The sequence below is a fragment of the Cryptotermes secundus genome, unplaced genomic scaffold (assembly GCF_002891405.2).
Source record: "Cryptotermes secundus unplaced genomic scaffold, Csec_1.0 scaffold1026, whole genome shotgun sequence".
NCBI lineage: Eukaryota > Metazoa > Arthropoda > Insecta > Blattodea > Kalotermitidae > Cryptotermes > Cryptotermes secundus.
The window spans coordinates 206,492-214,169 of record NW_019743661.1 but is presented as its reverse complement, the minus strand read 5'-3'; positions in this window follow the sequence as shown (position 1 = coordinate 214,169).

Genomic DNA, 7,678 nt, shown 5'->3' with positions numbered 1-7,678 from the left:
CAAGAAACCATAAAATAAAAATTGTGATACAACACGCACATGCATGGAACTAGATTAGAAAAGGAGGTAGAAATCTGTGCTAGAAACCTAGCTGACAAAAACCAAATGCATGAGCACCAATGCGATGAGGACGGAAACATAGNGTTTCCGAAACGTCGTGTCCTCTATTATCTAGAGTTTCCTCTATTACCTAGAATTCCGGACGATGGAAAATGTCCAGGAACCCAGTATTTCAGTCTTAGGTATGTTCTGATTTTTCTCGGAGTAACGTTGGATTTGGATCACAGGTTTTCTGTTCTTATCCCTTTCCTGTATTAAATGAAAGCGCCTATGGTTTACAGTTTACTGACTGACGATAGACAGTGTCCCACGAAATACTGATACTTCGACAGCTTAGTAATTCCTTTATTCTGAGTGGAAACTATTGCACTAACACGACTCCGACACTCAGCCTTTACAGAGTTCTTGCAGACGATTTGGAATCTACTGACTGAATGAATCAGTTTATTCGGCTATCATTGTAGGTACACACCAATTCTGTTCTTTACAGTTACCTACTCTATTCCCCCAGGGCCAAGATAGCACAGTCGGTATAGCAGCTGGCTACGCACTGAACGACCAAGGGGTCGGAGTTCGAGTCCCGGTGGGACAGGAATGTTTACTTCTCCATATCATCTATACCGGCTCTTGGGCCTAACCAAAGCCTCCTATCCAATGGGTAGGGGGGGTTCTTTCACTGGGAGCTAAAACGGACGGGGAATGAAGCTGACCACTCACCTCCAACTAGTGCCGACATCAAGAAAATGTGGATCTGTACATCCACTCACTCATACGCCTTCGTGGCTTAATGCTTAATTAGTTAAGCACAGGGAGTTTAACTTCATTCATCAGTAATCTGTCAAGACGACAGGTCCATAGTCTCTTCCAAAACAGTTCCTCCACTTGATGCGATCTAGAGCTTTCTCCTTCAAATGAGAATATCCGCTTCTGTCCCCAAGGTCATCCAGCATCTTCTTACGTCTTCTTCCTCGTCTTCTGGTTTGCATACATGGTGTCTCTGTTTTTGGAAAGAGACTATCCTGGAAAAGTGATAATGTGGTAGTTTTTCCATTTGCTTTCCACATCGCAGTACAGCAGCCGTTCAAACCACTGGTCACGCCTGTTGTTATACGAACTTGAACCATCTCGAGCATCATTTGCTCTGTGCTTCAAGTCGCTGCTGATGACGCTGCTCCGGCATCAGTTTTTGGTTTTTGGTGTCTCTCTTCGTCTGATGCCAAGGACCCCCTTAACTTACCTTTTGTTTTATTGTTAGTGGGGCGGGACTAAGTCCCTTGTACTGCGGCCACTTCTGGCCTGTTGTACCATAACTTACCTTTACTTAAATGCCTCTCCGAAATGACCTACATTATCTGTGCACAGCCTCGTTTTTGTTTGAGGGCGAGAATTCGGCCTACCGTGTGCCCTAGACATACTGCTCATTCGAGCAGCAGTATCCTGCTTACATTTTATTAGTTTTCACTTTGATCCTGAAGATGTAGGCAGTTTGGTCTTTCGAATTGCCGGTGAACTTCTAACGGACTACCGGGCGTCATGTCAAGAAGATTTTTTTTTCTTGGCACGACAGCCCCAGTGGGCCTAGGCCTACCTCCATGAACTTCTCCGTTCACTTCGGTTCAAGAAGATTTTACCTTTCATTTTTCCTTTCCTTAGTTATCCATTTCTTTCCTTCTTGCCTTTTCTATTTATCATCTTTATTGTTGTCTTTATTTTCCTTTCTGCTGCGATACTTATGCTGTACTTTTGTTGCTTTTACAGGTTTGATCGACTTCCTGGTTAGCAGTCACCCTATAGCTCTCGCTCTGCGTGAACATGTTACGTTCAAGATAGTTCCTATGATGAATCCTGACGGAGTGTTTCTAGGAAATTACAGGTAAGACCAGAAATTGTTTTATCTCCTCAGGGATTTATCTGCAACACGAATCAACTTCCTGTTTGATGGTGCGCGTGTTCAGAATCGGTCTCAGTTAATCTCATGAAGAGAAAGCGATTATGCATGTCGGTTTTGCAATATCCCTCTGTCAGATAATCGGGTCAGCTTTCTGCCTGAAGTAGCTATACTGGTTTATATTAATAATAAAGCAAAATAGAGCACTGTAGGTCGCGGTGCAAGGGCCGAGAAGGCCCACCCCTCATTCATTCATTCATTCATTAATTCATTCATATATTAATAATAATTCATAAACCGTGTTAGCAGTAGAAATATACGTAGCTAAATGACAATGATTACAGGAACAACTAAACTTAGAAACTTTACGTACCGTCTGGGCAGGAAAACGAACGACTGTTTCTAGAAAAATAAGAAAACAAAATTAGGCCCACTATAAATATTTGTTTTGAAATAATACATTTTTGTGGCGACGCCTGACGTGCAGTGTCCGAGGACTTCCTCTTCCTAATAAATGAACATAATTATGCAGAATAGACTGCCTCTGTGGTCTAGTGGTCAGAGTTGCTGGCTACAGGTCCAGAGGTCCAGGTCCGATTCCCGGCGCTTCCAGATTTTGTGAGAAGTAGTGGGTCTGAAACGGGGTCCACTCAGCCTCATGAGGAAAATTGAGCTCTTTCAAGGAAATAGCGGCTCCGGTGTAGAAAACTGAGATTAACGACCGTGGGGATCCGTTGCGCTGACCACGCGACACTCTCTATCCGCTAAAGTTGGCACTAACTTCGCCGACAAGCGGCGGTCGCTCGGTCGGTATAGTTCGCTTGCACACTAAAGCCACAGAATTTGTTTTGTTTGTTATTATGCAGAATATTTTTAAGAATTATATTGTTACAAGACGCTGTTCCTTCTTATGGCCTCATGTTTATTAGAGTTGATGAGAGTAACATAATCCCATGCACGAAAAGCATATTTAAACTTAGATTTGACCAAAGTAAAATACAGAATCAATAATTTGCAAATTGTTTAAAGGAAAATGCAGTAATAAGAATCATACGTCACAGTTTAATGAATTATGGGAAAATAAAAAAACACGGCTATTAAAGTGAGTTAGCGCTCATTTTATCTCCGTTTGGAAAGTTCTCATGGTTATTTGGATTCCGTCTCTTACTGTAGGATTAGCGTGTGGGATAGGTAGCGTTCTGCACGAGGTTCACGCAAAGCTTCTGTAAGAAATACGGATATTCACTGCGAGGAACAGGGACTGAAGGCACCAACGTACACATTATCAAGCATCAAATTAGGCTGAACACTGAGGGATTTATTATCCTCCAATTTAGGAAGAAAAATTTCTTTGTCGTGGGACAGCGTCTTGTTACCTATCTGAAAACTCTATGCAGACATAATAAAACAAACAAAAATTCTCTTTTTTTTTATTTTCCTAAACCCCACATTTGTGGGCGAACTCTTTCTTTTCCGCGGGGAAGGAAGCTGAATATCTGTCCCCTGCTGACAGGAAGGTCGAAACCTTGCAGGGAATGACCCACTGCAAAACAAAAACTTTTACTTCACGCAAAACGTCCTTTTACAAACACCACAAATATTTCTGCTGGCTAACATGCCAGTTAATCAGAGACGTAAGAAGCGCTCAGATATATCAAACGCCAGTCGTCACAGCTCAGCGCTGTTAACACTGACAAGCTACTAGAACAGTCAGACAGTATTTAAGCCATCAAAAGTTTAAGTATGCTAAGAATTCTGGATTCAAAACTTGATGTTCTCTTCAAGTGATGTATAGTTCTATATAAGTTCCAACACGGATTAGTTAAAGCTTACTTAAAGGCTTCTAGTGACCATGAATTTTGACGCTGGTGGACCGTTGATAGAAATGCGTCAATTACATAAATTTTAATATTGTGGCGTGCCGCCAGAAATCCGGAATGGTTGAGATCAGAGTTTATTTCCTGGGCAACGATCAGTGTTCCCGTGACGGCGGCTAGGAATTGAAACTCATCCATTGCTACACAACGGCTAGCAATTTAACAGTGGAGTTTCCACTGTTACAAAAGAATTGTTTGAAGGAGCTTTTGCATAGCAGCGGGCGAGGTTAACCTTCGACGTGGTATTCCCTGTTGAGTCCGAGTGCAAGTTATAAGAGTCCAACTGCGACAAGAGACTAGTTCAGTCTGTATTTGACCTTAGAAGAGTAGAGTTGGTATTCCGCAAGAGAACAGAACAGTTCTTATCCGACTAGAACAGAAGAGTTTTCATCCGACTAGAACAGAGGAGTTCTTATCCGACTAGAGCAGAAGAGTTCTTATCCGACTAGAACAGAAGAGTTCTTATCCGACTAGAACAGAACAGTTCTTATCCCACTAGAACAGGAGAGTTCTTATCCGACGAACAGAAGAGTTCTTATCCGACTAGAACAGAAGAGTTCTTATCCGACTAGAGCAGAAGAGTTCTTATCCGACTAGAACAGGAGAGTTCTTATCCGACTAGAACAGAAGAGTTCTCATCCGAGCAGAGCAGAAGACACTTCACCGAGACAGCGGTGCGAGAGGGTTGTAACATTGAAGATGAAACGTCCGAAGACTTTTAAGCTGTGAATAGCTGCAAGTGTGAGTGTAAAAGTGACTGTCCAGTAAAGGTATTCGTTCTAATCCGAGAACCCGCACCACTTCTTGTCCCGTTGCCTAGCAACACGCGACAATATTGTTAAAAATGTGTGTGTGTTGTTACAACTGTACATAACTGAAAGTTTTATCTTGTCTTCTGCGTAAATTTGATCAAATATGAAAAATTAATCAAGAATATTGTGGAACATCTCCCTTGACGCTGTGACTTACTTTCTTTTAGTACAGATTCATTAAAAGGCTTTCTTAAAGTAATTATAAATTAAATTCATAAATCTAAAGTTGGCATTTTGCTTATTTATCAAAAGTCTTCTTGGTAGAAAATATTTCTGTAAATCTAGAAATATCTCATATTACCACTGGTATTAAACTGATCTGCTTTCGAAATGTTTTAAGAGATAACATGAACGCTGAAAATCTGTTACAGAAGAAAGTTTTCTGAATGCTTCTGTCGAAGGGTGGAGACTCCAGAGTAAATTCAATACTTTCACTAACGCAGAGGGCTTTAGAGGTTACCTCATCAAAGTGAAAATTTATTTGCTCCAAATAGCAGGAAAGGGGAACTGGTCCTGGAAAAGATGGCTTTAATGTATTAATTTCTTTTGCAGAGTAGTAACCTTTGAAGTAGAAAGCTGGTTGCATTCATAAAAACTGGAAGCATGAAGGACTTATGCACTACACATTAAATAATGCTAGATTATGAACATCACTAACTGAGAAAACCGCTAAAATAATGGACTTAAGTTATATGTTCCTGCAACCCTTACCGTTCCTTAACTTAATCTTCTCTTATAGAGCTGAGGCCTTCTTGAGAAGCCGCCAATTGTGCAGCTACTCAAGAATGCCCCAGCATTTTATGGAACCTGCAGGTTCATTAGCGTGTTCACAAGAGCCCTCCATTGATCCTCAGCCAGACCAATCCAATCCATACCATCCCATCCTATCTCTCTAAGACCTACCCACCTACATCTTGGTCTTCCAAATGGTTTCCTTCCAGCTTTCCTACCGATATCCTATATGCATACCTCTTCTCATCCATTCGTGCTACATGTCCTGCCCATATCATCCTCCTTGACTTGATCATTCTAATTATACTTGGAGAAGAGTACAAGTTATGAAGTTCCTCATTATGCAGTTCTCTCCAACCTCGTGTCACTTCATCTCCCTTCGGTCCAAATATTCTCCTCAACACCCTGTTCTCAAACACCCTCAGTCTGTGTTCCTCTTTTAATGTCAGAGACCAAGTTTCACACCCATACAGAAGCATATACAAAATTATAGTTTTGTATATTCTAATTGTTATGTTTTTGGACAGCAGGCGAGAAGACAAAAGGTTCTGGACTGAATGGTAGCAAGCATTACCGGAGTTCAGTCGCCTCTTAATTTCCTCCTGAAGCAGGTTTTGATGAGAGTGCTATTTCGCTGATCAAATAGAAGAGAAGAAGACTGGAGAAGCAGAACGAGAGCTTGGGAGAAACATCGATTTCAAATATAATTTGAATCGGAAGGCCTTAATGGAAGAAATCAGTTGGGAGATTCAGATGCCAGTGAACAGGAAGTGAGGGTGTGGACAGTATTCACTTGGCCCAAGGTCTGAACGTGTGGTGGGCTCTTCTGAAAGGGACAGAGTGCCTTCACGTCACATTACAGGAACTTTAACTTTATTCATTTTGTTGCGTAACATTAGTTGATTATCATAAAATGGTTTGACAACGCCGTCCATGTCATATAGTATATATTTGTTTATATAGTGTCTTTACATGTTTCGGTCAGTTGTGTTATTGTTGCCTTCTTAAGAAAATGACAACTGATTGAAACATATAATGCAGTTTATAATTATATACTGAGTCACACTGGACGGTGTTGCCAAATCATTTTATAATACACGTAATTAGAGGAACTTCTTTACTAGTTACGCGACTGTTGGCCGCTAAAGAAGAACTCTGCTTTGTGGAGATGGTTATATACCCCTCATTTGTATTATGCAGAGAGTATAAATTAGCTAATTTCTTGTCAAGAATTGTGTGTGTACATTTCACTTATCATCATTCACATATAAATTCAATCTATAGTCATTTTCGAAATAATTTTAGCCTAATTCTCGAGGCTTATGTCACTCTCTGATAACGTGTCTCAGCAGACACTACAGTGTGTGATCAATTCAACTTCATAACGTAACTTCATGGCACGCCGTGCAAGTTGATTATGAAAAGTAATTTTTGTGTACTCCGGACAACAACCTAATTCGGAGTGAAAGAATTGTACTACAGTAAACGGATTATTGCAGTAAAACTGAATTGTATACTTTTTTGTTTCATTCTGGTTCGTCACACTAACAATATTATAAAAGATAAAACAATTCCGTCCAGTGTGACTGGTGAAGTTTTCCTTATTTAAATTCTTAATCCCCTAAAAATACATTAAGAATTGAAATAAGAAAAACTTCACCAGTCACACTGAACAGAATTTTTTATCTTTTATAATGAATTGTATACTCTTAATTAATTCGGTATTCGAGAAATTAAAAAAAGTCCTCTTCCTCCTTTTGAACCTGAATGTTGACATCCGTGTACAGGAAACCCCGCCATTAGACCCTGTCTTGAGCAGGTTCACTCTGGTATTTATCTGAAGCACAATAGACCACTGTAGGTCGCGGTGCAAGGGCCGAGAAGGCCTACCCCTCGTACATACATTCATCTATCTGTCTGTTCTGATCTGATGTATACACATCCATAACATGAATTCATTCATCAATGTCTCTACAGCCCTTTTTGGACATTGCAATCTTTTTCGTAATCCTATATACAGACGGTAGGACTCCTTGGAAGAGGGATCCGCCCGTCGCAAGGCCGCTACCTGCACACAGGGCAGCAGAAACAGAATGAACGCAGACAGACATCCATGCCTTGACTAGAATTCGAGCCCACGATCCCAACGTTCGAGCGAGCGAACACAGTTGTTGCCTTAGACCGTGCGGCCACTGTTATCGGCTCTACGTTCAAGATGCCGTATCATATCGTTTCATCGCGCGTGCTACATGTACGAGTATCTACATCCTGGACCTACTAGGTGTAACAACAGTAATGATATTTGGTAA